We start from the raw sequence: 24,817 nt of genomic DNA, 5'->3' as shown, positions 1-24,817 counted from the left end.
ATGTTTTCTAAACCCATGTTGACTGTGTGCCAAAACATATGTTCTAAAATCCTGCTGCATATCGACGTTAACGATATGGGCCTATAATTTAGTGGATTACTCCTACTACCTTTCTTGAATATTGGTGTGACCTGAGCAACTTTCCAGTTTTTGGGTACGGATCTTTCGTCGAGCGAACGGTTGTATATGATTGTTAAGTATGGAGCTAATGAAGGTAATCATGGTACGCGAGGTTTCCGATTGACAATCGTCATTTCTTGTTGCTGTTAGCTTTCTTACAGAATACTGTATCCTACTACTTTAACTGAGCTATCAGGTGAGCAGTTTAATTATATCGCTAACTATTTCCCGCCACCTATTATACGCAAGCGACTTATCTCAGCAAAGTACTCGCGACCACCCTGTACAGTCAGTCTCTACGACCGCTCGCCAATGACTCTGCTGACCGACTCGTACTGCCCACGGCATTAAAACATAGGGAAAAACACATTCATTGTTGTGGCCAGATATGCAGTTTTACTTATTCTCACAACTCCCCGATGCTATTGCTCCCAAGGTTCCTATCCTCATATCGGTATTCGGACGGGCTGTAACAACAGTAACCTTAAAACGAGATTCAAGGCTGTGGTTCTCCATCGGATTTCCTCAACCTGTTGCTGCAGTCTTTGAAGAGAGGGAGCGACCTTGGTGGCACTGATAACATGTTAGGTCGTCACTTGTAAGTATGATTAACCATTATACATAGAGGTAAAATTGTCGTGGTCTGCCTGTCACTGTGTGTTGACTGGAGGTGCAGAATAACATAAAAATCCAGCAATTTAAAACCGCACTCATCATTGAAAACGTTACATTTATCGTATCGCGACATTGCTGCTCACGTTGGTCGAGATCCAATGACTGTTAGCAGAATATGGAATCGGTGGGTTCAGGAGGCTAATACGGAACGCCGTGCTGGATCCCAACGGCCTCGTATCACTAGCAGTCGAGATGACAGGCATCTCATCCGCATGGCTGTAACGGATTGTGCAGCCACGTCTCGATCCCTGAGTCAACAGATGGGGCCGTTTGCAAGACAGCAACCATCTGTACGAACAGTTCGACGACGTTTGCAGCAGCATGGACTATGAGCTTGGAGACCATGGCTGCGGTTATCCTTGACGCTGCAGGAGAGATAGGAGCGCCTGCGATGGTGTACTCAACGACGAACCTGGGTGCACGAATGGTAAAACGTCATATTTTCGGATGAATCCAGGTTCTATTTACAGCATCATGATGGTCGCATCCGTGTTTGGCGACTTCGCGGTGAACGCACATTGGAAGCGTGCAATCGTCATCGCCATACTGGCGTATCACCCGGCGTGATGGTATGGGGTGCCATTGGTTACACGTTTCGGTCACCTCTTGTTCGCATTGACGGCACTTTGAACAGTGGACGTTACATTTCAGATGTGTTACGATCCGTGGTTCTACCCTTCATTCGATCCCTGCGAAACCCTACATTTCAGCAGGATAATGCGCGACCGCATGTTGCAGGTCCTGTACGGGCCTTTCTGGATACAGAAAATGTTCAACTGCTGCCCTGGCGAGCACATTCTCCAGACCTCCCACCAATTGAAAACGTCTGGTCAATGGTGGCCGAGCAACTGGCTCGTCACCATACGCCAATCACTATCCTTGATGAACTGTGGTATCGTGTTGAAGCTGCATGGGCAGCTGTACTTGTACACGCCATCCAAGCTCTGTTTGATTTCATGGCCAGGTGTATCAAGGCCGTTATTACGGCGAGAGGTGGTTGTTCTGGGTACTGACTTCTCAGGATCTGTGAACCCAAATTGCGTGAAAACGTAATCACATGTCAGTTGCAGTATAATATATTTGTCCAATGAATACCCGTTTATCATCTGCATTTTTTCTTGGTGTAGCAATTTTAATGGCCAATAGTGTAGAAAGACGAAGAGGCGGTATCAGCTAGTACTAGTTACTGTTTGCAGCAATTTTTCACCACTAGTGTAATTGTACAATAGTGGATTTGTTCCCATACACTGGGTGGTTATAATTAAACTTACGCTATTTAACACGTTATAACACGGAAACTAATTATCGTACGAGGACCAAACATGGTAGCATTAATGTCAAGGACATGGGAAAGAGAAATAATGCAGAATTGATTCAATTGAAACACTTTTAATGTGCTGCTACGGTCTATCAAAATGGGCTTAATATGGCGCCCATCAGTGTCCAGAAGAGTCTGAAATACAGGATTGCATTCTGCACAGCAGAACGAAGCTTGTCCGTAGGTATACTGGCTACCGCTCTCGATATGCTGCGCTTCAGATCAGCACATGTGTTTATGTTCCCCTGGTAAACCCTGTCCTTCAGGTAGCCCCACAACCAGAAATCACAGGGCGTGAGATCAGGTGATCGTGCCGGCCAAGCATTTAGAAACGGTCGGATGATTCTTCGATCGTTTCCAAATGTGTTTCGGAGAAGCAGGTGAACTTTACGAGCGATGTGCAGTGGGGCGCCATCTTCGATGAAAACTGTTTAGGTCAATGCGTCCGTTAGCTGTAGGGCGGATATGACATGCTGGCGAAGCATATCACAATAACACTGGCCAGTCACATTTCACGTCTTTGGTTCTTGAGTCCCAACCTGTTCAAAAAAGAATGGACCAATGATGAACGTGGCCGTGAAGCCACACCACACGGTGACACGTTCACCATACAGAGGAAATCCATGCGCAGTGACTGGAGGTGAGGATCCCCATACTCGGCAGTTCTGTATGCTCACCTCACCCATCAGAGAAAAATGTGCTTCGTCTGTCCATAGGATGGTCCAGGACCAGCCATCGTCAACTTCTACCCTTGCGAGAAAGTGAAGAGCAAAGTCAACACATCGTTGTGCGTCCTGTGCTGCAAGCTGCTGTACGATATGGATCTTGTACGGATACCATTTGAGAATGGTTCGAAGCACCTTCAATACAGTGGACCACGGGATGTTCAACAGTCATGACAGAGCACGCGCAGTGCCTGACCGTCGGGAATTGCGCGCAGCGTTGTCTGCCACAGAAACAGCGATTTCATCAGCCGCCTGCGGTGCAACCGGTCGTCGGCCTCTTCCCGGGAGCGACGCCCAGTTCTCCAGTGGATTCGAACTTCTTCATCATGCTCCGCACAGCATGTGGAGAAAGAGGACCCTTCCATAATTCTTTCAGCTGACGGTATTCTCGAAGTGCAGCTACAGCATTACTGTTTTGATAATAGAGCTTCACCCTACTGCTTTTGCCCAAGCTAATGTTGATACCTCAACAAGTGCACTGCGACTGGTTTGGTATGTGAGACTATGAATCGCAATGACTGATCACGGCACCTGGTGACCATAGTTGGAACTGGACAGTGGGCCTGTGACGCATCAAAATCATGTACCCCATACTCTGGACATTAATGATACCAAGTCTGGTACTCGTACGGTAATTAGTTTCCGTGTTATAACGTGTTAAATAGGGAAAGTTTAATTATAACCACCAGTTTACGTCCAGGGTCAGCTCCCAATTCCCTGCGCTTCCTCTACAGGTTTGCAGCTCCTTCTGCTGTTCAGTACAAGTCCTCTGACGTTGCTGCATTGTTTCAGACAACCGCATCATCTGAAAACAGCTTGCTGCAGCTTCCGACGTTATCAGCTAGATTATTTATGTATATTGTAAACAGTAAAGGCCCTATCACACTTCTTTGAAACACTGATTCAAATGGTTCAAATGGCTCTGAACACTATGGGATTTAACATCTGAGGTCATCAGTCCACTAGAACTCAGAACTACTTAAACCTAACTAACCTAAGGACATCACACACATCCATGCCCGAGGCAGGATTCCAACCTGCGATCGTAGCGGTCGCGCGGTTCCAGACTGAAGCTCCTAGAACCGCTCGGCCACACCGTCCGGCCTTTGAAGTACTCCTATATATATATATATATATATATATATATATATATATATATATATATATATATATATATATATATATATATAATGGAAAAAAGAACACATTGACACCGGTGTGTCAGACCCACCACACTTTCTCCGGACACTGCGAGAGGGCTGTACAAGCAATGATCACACGCACGGCACAGCGGACACACCAGGAACCGCGGTGTTGGCCGTCGAATGGCGCTAGCTGCGCAGCATTTGTGCACCGCCGCCGTCAGTGTCAGCCAGTTTGCCGTGTCATACGGAGCTCCATCGCAGTCTGGTAGCATGCCGCGACAGCGTGGACGTGAACCGTATGTGCAGTTGACGGACTTTGAGCGAGGGCGTATAGTGGGCATGCGGGAGGCCGGGTGGACGTACCGCCGAATTGCTCAACACGTGGGGCGTGAGGTCTCCACAGTACATCGATGTTGTCGCCAGTGGTCGGCGGAAGGTGCACGTGCCCGTCAATCTGGGACCGGACCGCAGCGACGCACGGATGCACGCCAAGACCGTAGGATCCTACGCAGTGCCATAGGGGACCGCACCGCCACTTCCCAGCAAATTAGGGACACTGTTGCTCCTGGGGTATCGGCGAGGACCATTCGTTACCGTCTCCATGAAGCTGGGCTACGGTCCCGCACACCGTTAGGCCGTCTTCCGCTCACGCCCCAACATCGTGCAGCGCGCCTCCAGTGGTGTCACGACAGGCGTGAATGGAGGGACGAATGGAGACGTGTCGTCTTCAGCGATGAGAGTCGCTTCTGCCTTGGTGCCAATGATGGTCGTATGCGTGTTTGGCGCCGTGCAGGTGAGCGCCACAATCAGGACTGCATACGACCGAGGCACACAGGGCCAACACCCGGCATCATGGTGTGGGGAGCGATCTCCTACACTGGCCGTACACCTCTGGTGATCGTCGAGGGGACACTGAATAGTGCACGGTACATCCAAACCGTCATCGAACCCATCGTTCTACCATTCCTAGACCGGCAAGGGAACTTGCTGTTCCAACAGGACAATGCACGTCCGCATGTATCCCGTGCCACCCAACGTGCTCTACAAGGTGTAAGTCAACTACCCTGGGCAGCAAGATCTCCGGATCTGTCCCCCATTGAGCATGTTTGGGACTGGATGAAGCGTCGTCTCACGCGGTCTGCACGTCCAGCACGAACGCTGGTCCAACTGAGGCGCCAGGTGGAAATGGCATGGCAAGCCGTTCCACAGGACTACATCCAGCATGTCTACGATCGTCTCCATGGGAGAATAGCAGCCTGCATTGCTGCGAAAGGTGGATATACACTGTACTAGTGCCGACATTGTGCATGCTCTGTTGCCTGTGTTGATGAGCCTGTGGTTCTGTCAGTGTGATCATGTGATGTATCTGACCCCAGGAATGTGTCAATAAAGTTTCCCCTTCCTGGGACAATGAATTCACGGTGTTCTTATTTCAATTTCCAGGAGTGTATATATATATATATATATATATATATATATATATATATATATATATATATATATATGAAGATGGTATGTGTCCTTTCCGACATGTCCGAAAGAACAGATACCATGAATATAGTGCGGGACAATAAGTTGGTAATGTACTATCCTCTGTGTCCTCGTTGGCTCTGTAGCCGTCACGGTAGCTCAGCGTGTTTGATCAGAGGGCTGCGTAGTTACTGTAATAAAAGAACTGAGTCAAGGCATCAACGATCAACTTGAACGGATGTCTTGTGACGTCCGCCCAGAAAAATGCAACTAACTACATCGAACAAAACGAAAGAAAAAAAAAGATGGATAGAGCGTATACGATGTAAGCAGGAGATGCCGTTTTCGAGTCCCGGTCTGGGCACACATTTTCAACTGTCCCCGTTGACTTATATCAACGCCTGTATTCATTTCATTGTAATTTTACTCCTGATATATTTTCATTAGTCAAGCTTATTCCGTTGACAGCGACTTGTTGCGTTTTGTCTGCAAGAATGTCTTGAATCCGGTTACAAATCTGTCCCGATACTCGGTGAACTTGTAGTTTGTTTTACTAAACGAAGGAGCGGAACTGTATCAAATGCCTTCCTGAAATCGAAGAACATGACATCAGCCTGAGCACCGCAGTCCTTGAAACAAATCCAGCGTGGTTCGCAGACCTGTCTGTGTATCACTTTTAGGTGATTTCCCTACATTCCTTTTGGGGCGTGGAGGGAGCTCACGAGTGTATCTACCTAGTAAACATCACCTCACAGTTACATGTGTTGTAAGCAAGTAATAATTGCAATTATATGTTACAACACTGCAGGACAATATTAAGGACTCCATTACATCGAGTACAGTAATGCTGGCACTCTTTTCGTGCAGTTCGTTCCAACACACCGTACAGAACTACAGCTGCGCACGTTGTCACGCAAGGTTTCATGTACAACGTACTCGAACGAAAGCCACCGAGATTGGCTGATGCGGGCAGCAGAAACTGTGACTGCTATCAAAAAACGCACGCAAAACTAGTTAGTACATAACATGCCCTATTTTTTAAAGTTATTTCATACAGTGATGTGTAGTCCTCGATTTGCAAAGAGCTCTATATAACATAACGGCTGTATATCGACTGATAGAAAGATCAGTGCTCGTCCTTACTTATTCAGAAATGCAAGTTCTGAAATGCCAAAAAATGGGCAACAAAAATTAGTATATGATGTGAAACATGCGTGACTACGTTTTTCTTCGAAATATTACTTCTATAGAGAATTCTGCGAAACGAGCAAATTTGTTACGGCGCGTTCTTACAACGCCCGATCGAAAGTCATTTCCAGGAAGTTTGAAAGTGTACGACGATAAAAATAATATCGCGACTTCTTTCAGACGTATGCGTAGAAGGTCTCTCTGTGTAGTAGAGACTCTTATTTACAGTATCCTATTGTACTGTTACTACCATGCTAGATAGTGCAGCAGTCAAAATTGGAGTCATATCTATCTGTGCATTTTAGTAACTGTTTTTGGTGGTTTTCTAAATCAGTTTGGGTGTAACAGTGTAATTTCCTAACCTGAGACTACACAATATTTTTCTCGTTGAAATGTGTGTCAGGAGTATTTGGGAACTCGCACACTTTAACATTTAATTTTAATCTGATACTTTAAAACATACATTGTTTGCATTTTTTCTGTAAAATAGTGACATAAAATACGTGTCTAAAAATTGACTGAGTGTTTTATTCAGCTCCAAAGTAATCTATATTGGCCACAATACACTGTCGACAACGTTAATGAAGCTGCTGCTAAGTTTATCACAAATCCTCATCCCGTGTGATAGTCTGTAGAGAAGAAGACTGTTTACATCCGTGTCACCTTTATATCTAAATTTACATACGTACTGCGCAAAGCACCGTACCGTGCATGAGGGAGGGTAACTTTCACCACTACCAGGAATTTTCTTTCCTGGTCCACTCGTAAATGGAGCGAGGGACAAACGACTGTCTATATGACTCCGTATGAGCCGTAATTTCTCTTATGTTGTCTTCCCACTTCTTATGGCAGTAGAATCGTCTTGCAGTCAGCTACAAATGTCAAAATGGTTCAAATGGCTCTGAACACTATGGGACTTAACATCTGAGGTCATCAGTGCCCTAGAACTTAGAACTACTTAAATCTAACTAACCTAAGGACACCACACACGTCCATGCCCGAGGCAGGATTCGAACCTGACACCGTAGCGGTCGCGCGGTTCCAGACTGAAGCCTCTAGAACAGCTCGGCCACACCGGCCGGCTACAAATGTCAATGCTCTAAATTTTCTCAATAGCGTTTCGCGAAATGAATTTCGTCTTCTTTCCAGTGATTCCCATTTGCCTTCATGAAGCTTACCGTAACACTCGCATGTTGATCGAACCTACCGGTAACGAACGTATAATAGCAGCACGTCTCTGAATTGCCTGGATGTCTTCCTTTAATCAGACATGGTGGTCATTACAAGCACTCGAGCAGTGCTCATGAACGGATAGCTCTTGTGTTCTACACTTCTTCTCCTTCGTAGGTGATCTACACTTCCCTAAAATTCTCCCAATAAACCGAAGCCGAGCATTCGCCTTTCCTTCCACCAAACTTACGTTCTCATTCCTTTTAATATCGCTTTGCAACGTTACCCCTAGATATTTAATCGACGTGACTGTGTAAGGCAGTACAGCACGAATACTGTATTCGACCACTACAGGATGGTTTTCCTACTCATTTGCATTAACTTACATTTATCTTCATTTAGAGCAAGTTGCCATTCATCACACCAAATACACTGGTGGGGAAAAGAATCTCACCACCAACAAGGAAAGTTGGTAGCTGTATTTCTACATCTGAAAGATGATGTCTGTTCAAATTTCGCGCCAGTTGCATAAGAGGGGCGCTAGCAGCGCCACTATGAGGATTCAAATCAAGTTTGCTTTAAATACACGCTGTAACGGTCGTGAGCGTCACTTCGCCTCGCCTTCCTTATACGCCTCCCGTCCCCAACGCAGATCCTCTACTACCTGATTCCTTTCCCCCATCTGCTCCTATTCCTCGAACATATCTGCATACTCTACACCTCACGCCCCTTGATCCCCCTCACCCCCTGGTTGCTCCTCTCCTCTCCCATCTCCGCCCCCTGCCATGCCTTCACTGTTGTATCCCCCCTGCCCTCCATCTCTACACCCTTCATCTCCTTTCCCAAGGTGGCTTCCATCAACTCCCCCTCCCAGATGATGCCCTCTCTCCCTCCATTTATCCCTCCTATCCACTCCTCATCTCCCCCTCCTTTCCTCTGTCCTTCCCCCGCCTCGCTCTTCCCGCCCTTCCATTCTGTTTTCTCCCCACCTAACCTCACTCTGCCTCCCTTCTCCCCCCCTCCCCCCCAAATCCTTTTGCATTCGCCTCCTCTGCCTTTCCCCACTCCCTCTTGCGTCTGCCCAGCTCCCCCCTCTCTTATGAGTCCACGTCCTCCGTCGGCTCCTTCCCCCTCCCCCCACCCCTGTCATATTTGTGCCAACTTTTTAGTGCAGTGTTCAAGTGAGTGTTCAGTGTTGTGCGTCATTCCAAAGTGTTGCGAACAGAAATCATGCTGTCGCTGGGTGCGATTTTTATATCCCTTGCGAACAGAAACCAGACTGTGGCCAATTTTTTAATTGTCTGTCTGTTATTTTTCCTGTCTGTCTCCTGTGTATTTTATTAGCATCATCAACCCTTTGTTTTATGTTTTAAGTTCCACAATTTTCCGCCATTTTAACATTTAAGCCCCAATTTTATCACCTGCTTTTATTATTTATTATCTTCATTTTTTAAAACAAATTATGTAGGCTGAAGAGCGGTGTACTAAGCTTCTGCCAGCCCTCCCCCTTCGGGGGGGAATCGAAACTCAGTAAAGTAAAAAAAAGAGTCGTGAGCATTAGTTATTTTTGAGATTGCACGTGAAGAGTTGGTGTTAGTCAAGAATCCTTTTATGGTGACAAAGAAGCCATTATCAGCACCTCACTGAGTTTAAACGAGGTAGTGTAATAGGGTTACGAAAAGCTCGATGTTCCTTCTGCGATACTGCAGAAAGACTTGACAGGAATGTAGCCATTGTGCATGATTGCTAGCAGTGGTAGTCCGGGGTATGTGCGGTCGCAAGAAGACAGGGCTCTGGATGGCCACGTGGCACTACCAAGAGGGAAGACCATCGTGTTCGGCGTATGGCTCTGGCACATAGAACTGGATCTGCAACACCAATCTGAGCAACAGCTGGCACCATAGTGACACAAGGAACTGTTGCAAATTGATTACTTCAGGGACAGCTATGATCCAGGCGCCTTGTAGCGTGCATTTCACTTATGAAAGCTGGTTCTGCCTCGGTGTTAGAGGTGGTTGTGTGTTGGTGAAGAGGCCAGTGGAGGCCCTGCAACCAACCTGTCTGCGCGCTAGACGTATTGGACCTACACCGGATACGCTAGAAAAATTATACGTTTAAAGCCGGCGGCAGACATAAAACGTCATCCGAAATTGTACTGAATGCTTTCTCAGAAAATTATTTTGAACAGCTATTTCATGAGCCCACTCGAAGCGTAAATGGTTGCGAAAGCATACTTGACCTCTTAGCAACAAATAATCCTGGACAAGTAGGGAGTACCATGACGAATACAGAGGTTAGCGACCATAAGGCAGTTGCTACTAGGCTGAATACCGTAACACCCATAACCATCAAAAAGAAATGCAAAGTACATCTATTTAAAAAAGCTAATAAAAATGCTCCTAACGCCTTTTTAAGAGACAGTTTTCACTCCTTTTGATCTGATCACGTAAGTGTAGAAAAGATGTGGAATGATTTCAAAGAGATAGTATCGATGGCAATTGAGATATATATACCACATAACTTAATAAGTGATGGTACTGATCCCCTATGGTACACAAAACGGGTCAGATTGCTGTTGCAGAAGCAACGAAAAAAGCATGCGAAATTTTAAAAAACGCAAAATCCCCAAGATTGGCAAAGTTTTGCAAAAGTTCGAAATATAAAACTCTGTCTCGGATTATGGTAGAAAACCCAAAGAGATTCTGGTCTTATATAAAGCACACCAGTGGCAAGACGCAATCACTACCTTCACTGCGCGATAACAACGGTGAAGTCACTGATGACAGTGCCACTAAAGCAGAGTTATTAAACACAGTTTTCCGAAACTCCTTCACCAAATAAGACGAAGTAAATATTGTTGAATTCCAGTCAAGAACAGCTGCGAAGATGAGAAACATAGAAGTAGATATCCTCGGTGTAGCAAAGCAGCTTATATCACTTCATACGTATAACTGTTCGAGATTTTTAAGCTCACTGTATTTTATTTTAGTCGAAGACTAATAATACTCAAAATAAAGTACGATGGCGTGTCGGTTGACTTTCTTACTGAGATATACATGTTTCTCTGAGTTAGGAAGTTCTGCGCTTCTAATTCTACGAAGTACTGAGAGTTTACAACGATCATTCCGTGGTACTAAAACATGGAATTCTCGCTTCTATTGCACCAATGAATTTGTTGCGTTAGCAATATCATTTGTATCTAAACAACCTTCAGACTCAAAACGCTAGATACCAAAAAAATTTATATTTATGAATACTTACAAACCAGAAAGAAATAATATATCATTGCTGCAAGAAGTCACACTTAGTCACAAACACGTTAGGTTTGTGATCATATGGCTATATTTGAATTTACATTGTTGTTTCTCGACATTTTGAATGTTACCCGAAACTACAAGGTCTGTGTGTTAAGGAAAGTTTGTGTTTTTTTTTAGTAGTACAAAAACCGAAGCGTACCACTGCTTGCAGCACCCATTGTGGAAAGTCAAATTATAACAGCTAAAGAACTCGCTTTTCTCAATATCGCTTGTAAAACCTCACACATTTTTATCACTGACTTATACTTACGGGTATCACATTAGACACTTTTCACTTAATTTATGCCAATTAATGCATTATACTAGCGCAGCATACTTCATTGTCTCACAGCCATCAACATTTGCCGTAGAATTCAGATTTCAAATGAAAGATGCATCACAGACATGTCTAATCTAATCTTAATGGACAAATACTGTCAAAGACATGTCTACATTTGCTTGTGAGAAATGAATCATAGTTTTTTTTACAATTTTAAGATGCTCTGTGGGTCATATTACGTTTTACACTACAAACCACCTACGTCACATTGCGGTAGTGCCTATGAAGCTTGGATAATAGATTGGAGGAATAAAGCGGTGACTTCCTCCTGTGGGACCATCCTCGGAAAATCAATGCAGCTGTTCCCGTGGAGCAGCTAGCCTCTCTAGAGCCGAGCACAGAACTAGCATCAACTAGCGTATAGCTGATGCAGCCTAGCTCATTTATTGTGCTAGAGTTGCTCATCTGGGCAGCGAGACACAAATGAGCGAAGTGGCAGGCGAAGACTCCAGGCGAGCCGTGGTTATTCAGTCGCGGTCACGACCCTGTCTGTGTGTTTATTGGGGCTCCGGCCACGCGTCCGCTTTTCCGGCAGCTATAAACAAGAGTCCATTGGAACAAAGTGGCAACGGAAGCCTAAGCACACATATGGACCGGCCGCTCGTTGTGCTTTCATATCCTCATGGCAAACGACATAGCTCAGGTTGACATAATGAACTTGAAGTATGAACCGTTTTAAGGAGTTTTTGTAGGTTGCAAACACGTTAAACTTAAATTCTGTCATTATTTATAATACCGCTATCTGATCAAAAGTATCCGGAGGCACCTATGTAATGCAGAATTGACCACGACGAGAGGCGGCCTCACCAACGTAAAAGGAGGCGGGGAGTATTGTGTTGTCGGCACACTTGTCGGTTAGAATCCGGTGTTCAATTGCTCCTCGCTAAGAATTGTTTTCCTTATCGCGTTGTTCCGCCTGCCACGCTGCGGACTTGTTTACTCGTCATCATCATCATCACCATCATCATCTGCTGCGGTGTGGTAGTCTGGGCTAGCCTTCTGGTATGGAATGGCTGGCTCCAGGCCCTTAGGGAAGGTGTGAGACAGAACATGCTACGGCGGGTACACGCATGCGTTGAGACACATCGAAAGCATTTTCAGCACATACTGTAACTAACAGCATGGTACAGCGAGTACGAGACCGCAGTCTCTGTAACAATGTATGATTGAATAAATGGTCTCTAGCATAGAAACCATGCATTCCCGGACATAAGTTCATTATATCTTCTTTGCTCCACGTCCTCTCATCGATCGATGGCTAGAGTTTGTACACGGTGGAAAAAATCAACCTTTATGAGAAGAATTTGGTGCTGTTCACAAAGCCGGCCGGAGTGGCAGTCTGGAACCGCGCGATCGCTACGGTCGCAGGTTCGGATCCTGCCTCGGGCATGGGTGTGTGTGATGTCCTTAGGTTAGTTAGATTTATGTAGTTCTAAGTTCTAGGGGACCGATGACCACAGAAGTTAAGTCCCATAGTGCTCAGAGCCATTTGAACCATTTTTGTTCACAATTACGGCATTTCTCCTCCTCAGTCCATGGCAGGATGCAGTCTCAAGGTAGTGGTTCTGGCACACCTTACATACCTTGGCTGAAGGTGGCAATAATTCGCTGTATGCTCAAACGTTTACACTGAATGGGCCCCTCCTTCGGTATACAGGGTGTTACAAAGAGGTACGGCCAAACTTTCAGGAAACATACCTCACACACAAAGAAAGAAAATATGTTATGTGGACATGTGTCCGGAAACGCTTACTTTCCATGTTAGAGGTCATTTTATTACTTCTCTTCAAATCACATTAATCATAGAATGGAAACACACAACAACAGAACGTACCAGCGTGACTTCAAACACTTTGTTACTGGAAATGTTCAAAATGTCCTCCGTTAGCGAGGATACATGCATCCACCCTCCGTCGCATGGAATCCCTGATGCGCTGATGCAGCCCTGGAGAATGGCGTATTGTATCACAGCCGTCCACAATACGAGCACGAAGAGTCTCTACATTTGGTACCGGGGTTGCGTAGACAAGAGTATTCACATGCCCCTATAAATGAAAGTCAAGAGGGTTGAGGTGAGGAGAGCGTGGAGGTCATGGAATTGGTCCGCCTCTACCAATCCATCAGTCACCGAATCTGTTGTTGAGAAGCGTACGAACACTCCGACTGAAATGTGCAGGAGCTCCATCGTGCATGAACACCATGTTGTGTCGTACTTGTAAAGGCCCATGTTCTAGCAGCACAGGTAGAGTATCCCCTATGAAATCATGATAGCGTGCTCCATTGAGCGTAGGTGGAAGAACAAACTAAAATGAGCTCTAACATGGAAATTAAGCGTTTCCGGACAGATGCCCACATAACATCTTTTCTTTATTTGTGCGTGAGGAATGTTTCCTGAAAGTTTGGCAGTACCTTTTTGTAACACCCTCTATAGTCTTCAAGCCACATTCTAGTATCAAGTACATATTGCAGATTGTAAATTCGGTCATTGATTTCCTCTGGCAGTCAGATAATAATGTAAATGGGAAGGAGTCCTGGAACAGGCTCTCCCGTTTTTTTTATATATATATTGGTACACAGTAGCTGCAGGAAAACATTTTCCTCGGATTTCTCTGGTCAAGACGTCAACTGGAACTTGCGCCGGAAGACACTACAAGACAACCTATAATCGCTTTTCTTCTGGTGGCTAGTGCGTGTAGAAATCAAGTTGATGGTGTTGGAGAAAAGCTTTCCGTTGGTCGGTAAAGGTAGTTAAATGATACTTGACCATGTTTCCTTGATAAACAGCCTTGAGGGGGCCCTTTCAACGCCGCGTTTAATTCAAAGTAGTCTGCAGTAGAGTAAATGGTAACTGGCGGCCGCTGCAGGTTCCTGTGGGACGCCAGTCTGGTTTCCTGTTGAGGGGCAGGTGAATTGTCGGCGTGAATCTGCAGCGGGGAAGGAGGTTCTCAACGACGGTACGTTTGTCCGCCGTTTGCGAGGGTTCGAGTCACGTGGAGGCGACCCACATTTGAGGTGACGTTTACATTGCACCATGAAAAAATCTTCTTCTTCGGCGGTTTCCTGCTCCGGCATGTCAGTCATGACATCAACACCTTGTTCCACGGTCTCAATCAATCCACATTCGTCGTCATCATCAGGAACGGCATCGACGTGAGGGAGGCTGACCTCTGCTACGTGAGAATTGGTGTCTTGTGACGTCGGAAGTTGAACAATAGGTAATGATGGGTTGGTAATGGTGGTCTGACGTCCCATTTCTTCAGGTCTAAAATACGGAGAGGACTAGCTTACTGGCTGATAGCATCATTTTGAACAGGCTGGCAAATGCACCATCTTGATTAACGATCAGTCGTAATGTCTGTTTCTGTTTTCGTCGGGAGGGGGGGGGGGGAGGGGAGATTGACGGCTCCCTAGTGAATGGTGAGTCTATCGCAAATTTAAGCGGTGGAACATCCCGTTTTTTGGTCGCAGTGTGTGGTTTTGTCCTGGCAGTCTTGACCAGACGCGGAGAACGCGAGCTAGCTGGTAGGGCCTGGCTCCAGGCTGCATTCGAACAGTGGAAAAAAGGCAGCATGAATAAGCTGCTCCTGTGTCTCCACATCTGGAATGGGTTCTGTATACACGATACTTTTCAGATGGCCCCATAACCAAAAATCGCACGCCATACAACTGCACCTCCTCGTCCTATCCATCGAGCAGGGAAGACGCGATTGAGATGCGTCCGGACGTTAACGCAAAGTGGGCTGGAGCACCATCATGTAGCAGCCACAGAACCCTTCGAATCATCAATGGCACTTCTTCCAGCAGGGGAGACAGTCACCCGCAAGAAACGCCGATAGTTCCAGCCTGTTAGGCGACGTGGAAGGAAGACTGGCCCCAAAATACGGTCGACAGCTATCCCGCCCCACACATTCCGGCTGCACCGAGGCTGATGATTCGCTGTCACCATGCCATGGGGCTTCTGCTATCCCACAGATGACAGTTACGTATGTTGAAGATACCACTACGCCTAATGGTGGCCTCATCTGTGAACAGGACGGATGAAGCAAATCCCGGAATCGTGGCAGCATGGTGAAGAAACCAGTGACAAAACAGCTCCCAGTGTAGAAAGTTTGTCGCTAGTACGCCCTGCACACGCTGTAAGTGAATAGGGTAGTAACATTTATCATGGAGAATGTTCCACCCGGTCATCTGGCTTACTCTGCACTGGCGGGCCAACTGCATGGTACTGACACTGCGGTCGCCTTCCACAGTGTTAATCACATTTTCCTCCAAGCCTTGTGTCCAAACATTTCGCATACGTCCTTCATGATTTCCTGCTTCCTGAAACGACCGTGTTTCAGACAAGCGGCGAAACACTGTTGCAAACATTGAATGCTGTGATTGTTGTCGGTGGGTATAGGTCTTCTTTGCTGCCCGCCGCCCGTTGCCATTTGCCTTTCCATAATTAATCATGTCGGCAAGCTCTCGACACGCATGCAGAACCATTGTGTACAACGCTGTCTCGCATCCACTACAAGATGAGTGAGCAAGAGAAGTAAATCGGACACAATATTACCAGTTACTATGGCAGGAGAAGGCTCTAGAGCATGACGCATGAGGAATAGTACCACCCTCTAGGAGGAAACCATGCATACTGTAACTGTGGCTGCATGGAACAGCGCGCATTAGACGGCAGTCTCTGTAACAAAGTATGACTGAACAAATGGCCTTTAGCATGGAAACCATGCAGTTCCTGACAAAAGTTTATTAGACATTTTTTGTTCCGTATCCTCTCATCGGTCAATCCCTAGAGTTTGTACACAGTGGAAAAAATCACCCCGTAAAGGGTGTCCGGACTACAAAAAAATGGTTGAAATGGCTCTGAGCACTATGGGACTCAACATCTTAGGTCATAAGTCCCCTAGAACTTAGAACTACTTAAACCTAACTAACCTAAGGACATCACACACACCCATGCCCGAGGCAGGATTCGAACCTGCGACCGTAGCAGCCCCGCGGTTCCGGACTGCAGCGTCAGAACCGCACGGCCACCTCGGCCGGCGGACTACAAAGACTTACTACACGCCTACTAACGTGGTGCTGTTGCCAATTCACGCACTCCCCGGCACACAACTCTCATTAGGTCGTCGTCCCAGGACGTCTACCAACTCTCTGATGTCCGTACACAGCCGCTGAGCTCAACTCAGCAGCCTCAGCAACAACCACAACCTCAAGTACACCAGCAGCTACCGCGGGTTATCTGTCAGAATAGACTTCCGAAGTATGCACAAGCAGCGAGTCTTGATCATCAACAGCCTCAACCCGCCGCCTATTTCACCTCTTTAATGGGACCTCACACGTGCTCTTGTTCTCTGCCTCGTGATGACTGGATGTTTTGTGATGTCCTTAGGTTAGTTAGGTTTAAGTAGTTTTAAGTTCTAGGGGACTGATGACCATAGATGTTAAGTCCCATAGTGCTCAGAGCCATTTGAACCATTTTGAACCTGCTCTTGCTGATATTAGCGACTTGATGTACATTCTCCACCAAAAACTTACAAGCGTAATGACCCTCGTTGAAGGTTCTCTCCAGGTGTTTGTCCCTCCGTGACTGGGTTGTTTGGCCAGGATACTACTCACCTTCCTTTTATTTAATTATACACTATGTGATCAACAGTATCCGGACATTTCCAGAAACATACGTTTTTCACATTAGGTGCATTGTGCTGCCACCTACTGCCAGGTTCTCCATATCAGCGACCTCAGCAGTCATTAGACATCGTGAGAGAGCAAAATGGGGCGCTTCGCTGAACTCACGGACTTCGAACGTGGTCAGGTGATTGGGTGTCACTTGTGTCATAAGTCTGTAAGCGAGGTTTCTACACTCCTAAACATTCCCAGGTCCACTGTTTCCGATGTGTGAGTGAAATAGAAACTTGAAGGGTCACGTAGAGCACAAAAGCGTAGGGGCCTGACCTGGTCTGTTGACTGGCACAGACCGCCGACAGTTGTAGGGGATCCTAATTTGTAATAGGCAGACATCCATCCAGACCATCACACAGGAATTCCAAACTGCATCAGGATTCACTGCAAGTACTACGTCAGTTAGGCGGGAGGTGAGAAAACTTGGATTTTATGGTCGAGCGGCTGTTCATTAGCCACACATCACACCGGTAAATGCCAAATGACGCTTCGCTTGGTGTAAAGAGCGTAAACATTGGATAACTGAACAGTGAAAAAACGTTGTGTGGAGTGACGAATCACGGTAACAATGTGGCGATCCGATGGTAGGGTGTGGGTATGGCGAAGGCCCGGTGAACTTCATCTACCAGCGCGTGTAGTGCCAACAGTAAAATTCGGAGGTAGTGGTGCTATGGTGTGGCCGCGGTTTTCATGGAGGGGGCTTGCACGCCTTGTAGTTTTGCCTGGCACTATCACAGCGCAGGCCTACATTGATGTTTTAAGCACCTTGTTGCTTCCCATTGTTGAAGAGCAATTCGGGGATGGCGATTGCATCTTTCAACATACTCGAACACCTCTTCATAATGCACGGCCTGTGGCGGAGTAATTACACGATAGTAACATACCTGTAATGGACTGGCCTGAACAGAGTCCAGACCTGAACCCAGTAGATCTCCTTTGGTGTGAGTTATAACGTCGACTTCACTGCAGACCCCAGCGTCCAACATCAGTAAGTTCTCTGGTTTCGGCTCTTGAGGAATAATGGGCTGCCAATTCTGCACCGATGTTCAGACACGTCATTGGAACTGTGTTCTAACCGTCGCAAAGGCACAGGGTGGACAAACTCAATATGAATGTACACTAATGTATCTTTACGTATGGAGTTATAAATTTGTCATTATGGGCCCTTGCCAAATATTATCATGGGGGCCCAAGTGTTGGTGTGGAGTATAACGCCTGCAACAGAACGGCTGTCACGTAATGGACACTCCATGAATCCCAGTTTCAGATACTCATCCAGTTCGCATTATTTTTCAACTTAAAAAAATTGTAGCAGGTTTTTGAGGCTGAATTTATCACATCAAGCGACAATGAAATAGTAGTTAACGGAGAGTCTGAAGAACTGGGATTACAGCTAGTTTCTAAGATGTGCGGTTGGTTATGAAAATGACGCAGACACCTATTTTCCACAATACGTGACTTTCGTGACGTGGTAATACTATCCACCCGTGTTCTGCATCAGTCATCTCGTAATCTGATCTTCTATACACCAGTTGGTGTATTACATCTTGCTCTGTGCAGATGTCCAGACGTACGAAGAGTAAAATGCGAAGTAAGTCTCACATTCAAAATACGATGGACTGCTAGAGCGAACTAGCGCTATTGAATGCTATGTACGAGGCGTGATACCATAGAGGACTTTGGCGAGATTTCGTACTGGATTCGCATTCGGGAGGATGACCGTTCAAATCCTCGTCGGGCCATCTAGACTTCTTTTTCCGTGATTTTCCTAAATTACTTTAGAAAAATTTTGGAAAGGTTCCTTCGAAATGGCACGGCGGATTTCCTTCCTCATCCTTCCCTATTCAGAGCTTGTGCTCGGTCTCCGACGACCACTTTGTCGACGGGACACTAAATGCTAATCTTTGTTCTTTCGAGACTTCATCGGCATAGACACGGCTAAAACCCAAAACTCGATGGTCAAATTCGCCAGACGCTAACGATGTTGATCACAAAGAAAAGAAAGAATAATGCAACACAAGTAACGTCAGAACTCTCGTTACACTGGTGCGCCCAGTACAAACCGAATATTCATGCGGAAGTGTGATGATCTATAGATTTCCGATCATCATTAAGTATGAGTCAGCACAATACAAATGTGAAAACAGATAACATGATATTTTCACACCATATTGAGGTATTACCAATATTATTCATGAAGCACAAAAGTAACAGTATGTATGGATCTACGGCGGTTGGCAGGGGGTTATATGGTGCCTTGAGTCACCCTCTGGACCTTCGTCCAGCATAAGGTCACAATGAGTGAACATTTCAGGTGACGCAATGAAACCAGTACCACAGATGATCCCCTCGTTATAATGACGGAGTTCGACAGCACGAACATACCCCAACTTATTCTGCTAATTCTAACCACAAATGCTCTGACAGCTTGCCGTCGAACCTTGTCAACTTCCTTGGCGTGCCTAATTATGCTTCTTCAAAATTATTTTCAAAAAAAAAAAATCGAGCTGTAAAATAAGTTACATGTGGTACAATATCACATTAATCACAGTAATTCAATTCTTTGAATTACTTCAATAAACATATGTACACCAGCTACAAAACGGAGCCGCTGGTCCATTACGTTGTTAAATATTTTTCTAGATAGAACGCCTTCTGAGTACCGTATCACTGCCACCTCTCAGTTTCGAGAAAATAAACTTATGACACGTATCGTATTAGGTGGAGGACCGAGTTTAAAATATACGAGTAACTTACAGACAGAAGTACATTTTTAATTTTACCATCACTTGCAACTCATAATGAACTTACTGCTCACATATTTTGTAAAAAGAATAGAGCTATTAGGAGTCATTGGGTTCTGGTTACGCATTCATACATCCAAACATGCCAAGAAAAAATCACTTTAAACCTTGAAATTTCAAACCAACTAAACATCGGAAGGGATGTCTGTTCAGGTCGACTGAAACGAAAATCTGTATCTCAGGTAAGTGCCAATTATTCTGGCAACGTCGCCTGGGTCTTAGAAATGCTGCACTCTCTCTCCCTGATTGAAATCTCTTGCATATTGTCGTTCAATTTATCTGACATAATGCGGAAAAAGGAGGGCTCCCAGTTGAAACTAAGACCACTCTGGGTTGCCTAGTTCCACTAGACTGTCTGCTCCCTAAAGAAGAAGCCTTGGCGCAATCGGTAACGCATCGTGTAGTGTAGCGTGCACAACAAATAAAACTTAACGTACTATTTTGGCTACGGTAGCTCACGAAGTTCCTTTTTTACTATAGAACACAGCACAGAAACTTCAGTAGCACGTCATTCACTTCAGATAACAGATCTTATACGATTAAGTGAAAGGTAAATACGCATATAGTTACCTCGCGCATCATTCAGCAAACAAACGGCAAGTCCATGGCAGCGCAAAAATACCATATACTTTCTGGCCTTAAATTCCGCGAAGGAAAGAACATTAGTAGCAGTCATTAACCAAGAACAAGCCATGCAGAGTATTTATGAGCTCCATTACGAATATTGTGGGTGGTTTTTCCAGAAGAATGTCAGAAACCGTTCTGTGATGACCCTACTCGATTTCGTTTCCTAGTAACATGTACTTACGGAGTATTTAAACGTTCAACCCAAACGATATTAGCACTGGTAAATTAACATTGGCAGTTTCTTAAGAGACAAAATATTTTATTCAGTTTAACAAACACAGGCATTCTTTAGGAATACAAGTAGAATGAAGGCAGGAAATACAAAAGAAACAATCGATATAAATATGTTTTGGCTCAGAGTTCAGTTAAAATACAATACTGAGAAACAGGAGACAGTGCATGCACCGGATAAAATTTTGAATCAAGACCGGAATTGTCTAGGTTTAAAAATAAAGCGCACGCCGAGGCACTTACGGCAGGAAAGGTCCAGTAGGACCTTGATGACATATTAGACACCGGCGTGTTGCTGGCTGGTTCGTGATCGTTGTCAATTTTTCTTTACTTTTCATTCGCTATCCTTAAACGTAGAGTGGGCTGTTGAAGATGCTCGTGCGGCACAGAGCCACAGTTGGGAATACCTTGAAATGTGATACCCACTTTTGGCATTTATGTTACAACCATCGAAAACCTCCCGAAAACTTTGGTCAGAAACGGAACAATTATTTTGGAACAATATGTTTGAATTATTCGTGTAATAACTTTTCGTCACCGGACACTACCATTTGTGGTACTTCATGATTTGACGAGCAGCGGTATATGTAATCATATTTTGACAGGCATGCTATATTATCTGTCACTTAATCGTATTATCTTTATAGGCAGGAGTCATTTGTCGACTGTTCCTTCACGTCATGTGTTACTGAATTGAATGAAATCAGCCCACATCTTAACTTTTTTCGTTGTGTCATATCGTCATCCAATAAAAAGCAGTCTTCGTACCAGTCTGTGCTTTTAAGGAATGTGCAAAATTACATGTTGAAAAAGATACTGTAAGTGTTTTTGTGATAGGAAGTAAACAGCGTATAACTATGTTATCCTACCAATTACTCGGTGACATAAGCACACTTGCATTATTTCCATACAAGACAGATCTTGAAAAAATGAAATTCATTTTATATGTGTGACAGAGGGCAGAAGGACAAGTTGACGGCCAATTCCCGTGCCTCTTGAACAGGAACAACCGAGAGAGTATTTCTTCAAAATATCAATCTCTCTGCATGTAGAAGAGACAACACCCGCAGTGAACTCGTGGCTGAGGCAGACGAAAAAAATGTATTAACGAATTAACCTCACTTCAGTGTAAATTTCCCGTAATCGAAAGTCACCATATGTCGTTAATGTATGGTGAAAAATGGAATACACGTAAACAGAGCTATCGAAACGATTTCTTTAAACTTGTACGCCAACTAAATGTTGCTAAATTTAAACCACACAAAATGTGATAACCATTTAAACTACACTAAACGTCAGTTTTGAGTTTCTGTCTGCCGAATTCGGATTTTTCCACGTTAGCCTTCCTCAGTTAAATTAAGCACGCATTCGCGGCCAAAAGAATGTGTATCACTAATGCAAGCGCCAATAATGAAGGTAAAATCGTCTCTCCTAAAATCATTAGCGTTATTGCGCTTTCTAATGACAGCAATCAAAGCAGACGTTGTTCCTGCAACAGGTGCTTCTGATATGGCTGCCGCCTCAAAATAACCCAGCGTACAGTTTCAAACAAGACGTAAGGCCTCACCATGATACGAGAAATAAGTTTACACGCCAGAAAGGTCTCTGTGTCGGCAGGCGCACCACCTTTGACCACGTGCCAGTGTGTAAAGTGCCGCATGTCGACGTTCTCCAAACAGAATCTTCGGCAGCAGGTGATCAGTTTTCATGATACTCAGCAGTCCATCACGAGCAAGTGACGTGACATTACAAGTTTTTGAAGGAGCAAGCAGACTGCCACGAGGCGCACGAACGACGCGAACCCACCGATAACTTCCGCCATACGGAAGACCGTCGATGGTTAAAGACAGATTTACGATCTTCTTTCCGGTTCACATTTTATATAATTCGTTCGTGCCCCCTTTTGAAAGTACTGATATTTAATGTGAAAAGTTCTCGTCAGCAGTTTGGTCCCATAAGGTCTTACCACAAATTTCCAATTTTTCCAAAGGAGGAGGCCCATGTGTCGTCCTCGCATTTGCATTAATACTGCACTCGTCCCTGTAATGAGTTTCATTTAAACACACCAGGTCATCTCGTAAATCTTTAAAAGCCTTTGCTGCAGTTCAAGTGTACCAAGGAGACTGCTGTACACTTCATTTCTGAGATGACCCCAGACATAAAAATCCAGAGGATTTTGGTCTGGAGATTCCGGAGGTCAAGGTACAGGTCCTGCTCATCCTTTCATATTCGGCCATGTTGGCGCGTTAGGTGTCGTCTTACACCAGCAATAAATTGTGGCCGTACTCCCCATTCACGGGTTATGGGCGAAACTTGAGCCGAATTAGATGGGGTCTTTATCAACAAGTGTACACCCCAAATAAATTTGTACTCAACGTTTCAAACTGAAGTCAGTGGCAGGTCGTAACCCTCAAAATGGCTCTGAGCCCTATGGGACTTAACATCTATGGTCATCAGCCCCCTGGAACTTAGAACTACTTAAACCTAACTAACCTAAGGACATCACACAACACCCAGTCATCACGAGGCAGAGAAAATCCCTGAGCCCGCTGGGAATCGAACCCGGGAACCCGGGCGCGGGAAGCGGAGAACGCTACCGCACGACCACGAGCTGCGGACCGTAACCCTCATCTACATCATTTTTATGCCCCGATAAACATCATTTTGAGAATATTTTACGATAGGATTAATTCCAGTTTCATTTCAAATTCAACAATAAGTAATTTTTCCAATAATGCTGTATGAGTAGTGAAAGACTTTAAAAAATTATCTGATATACACTCCTGGAAATGGAAAAAAGAACACATTGACACCGAGGTGTCAGACCCACCATACTTGCTCCGGACACTGCGAGAGGGCTGTACAAGCAATGATCACACGCACGGCACAGCGGACACACCAGGAACCGCGGTATTGGCCGTCGAATGGCACTAGCTGCGCAGCATTTGTGCACCGCCGCCGTCAGTGTCAGCCAGTTTGCCGTGGCATACGGAGCTCCATCGCAGTCTTTAACACTGGTAGCATGCCGCGACAGCGTGGACGTGAACCGTATGTGCAGTTGACGGACTTTGAGCGAGGGCGTATAGTGGGCATGCGGGAGGCCGGGTGGACGTACCGCCGAATTGCTCAACACGTGGGGCGGGAGGTCTCCACAGTACATCGATGTTGTCGCCAGTGGTCGGCGGAAGGTGCACGTGCCCGTCGACATGGGGCCGGACCGCAACGACTCACGGATGCACGCCAAGACCGTAGGTTCCTACGCAGTGCCGTAGGGGACCGCACCGCCACTTCCCAGCAAATTAGGGACACTGTTGCTCCTGGGGTATCGGCGAGGACCATTCGCAACCGTCTCCATGAAGCTGGGCTACGGTCCCGCACACCGCTAGGCCGTCTTCCGCTCACGCCCCAACATCGTGCAGCCCGCCTCCAGTGGTGTCGCGACAGGCGTGAATGGAGGGACGAATGGAGACGTGTCGTCTTCAGCAATGAGAGTCGCTTCTGCCTTGGTGCCAATGATGGTCGTATGCGTGTTTGGCGCCGTGCAGGTGAGCGCCACAATCAGGACTGCATACGACCGAGGCACACAGGGCCAACACCCAGCATCATGGTGTGGGGAGCGATCTCCTACACTGGCCGTACACCTCTGGTGATCGTCGAGGGGACACTGAATAGTGCACGGTACATCCAAACCGTCATCGAACCCATCGTTCTACCATTCCTAGACCGGCAAGGGAACTTGCTGTTCCAACAGGACAATGCACGTCCGCATGTATCCCGTGCCACCCAACGTGCTCTACAAGGTGTAAGTCAACTACCCTGACCAGCAAGATCTCCGGATCTGTCCCCAATTGAGCATGTTTGGGACTGGATGAGGCGTCGTCTCACGCGGTCTGCACGTCCAGCACGAACGCTGGTCCAACTGAGGCGCCAGGTGGAAATGGCATGGCAAGCCGTTCCACAGGACTACATCCAGCATCTGTACGATCGTCTCCATGGGAGAATAGCAGCCTGCATTGCTGCGAAAGGTGG

At 45.9% G+C, this 24,817-nt stretch overlaps 1 protein-coding gene across 4 annotated transcripts in view; it reads left to right on the top strand.

Moving 5' to 3' along the window:
• The window catches only part of LOC126298679 (b(0,+)-type amino acid transporter 1), a 634,347-nt gene that overhangs the window by 475,260 nt on the left and 134,270 nt on the right, over window positions 1–24,817 (top strand). The gene's annotated exons all lie outside the window — the stretch shown is intronic.

The sequence above is a fragment of the Schistocerca gregaria genome, chromosome X (assembly GCF_023897955.1).
Source record: "Schistocerca gregaria isolate iqSchGreg1 chromosome X, iqSchGreg1.2, whole genome shotgun sequence".
NCBI classification, from domain to species: Eukaryota; Metazoa; Arthropoda; class Insecta; order Orthoptera; family Acrididae; genus Schistocerca; species Schistocerca gregaria.
This window is presented reverse-complemented; position numbering and strand designations above follow the sequence as displayed.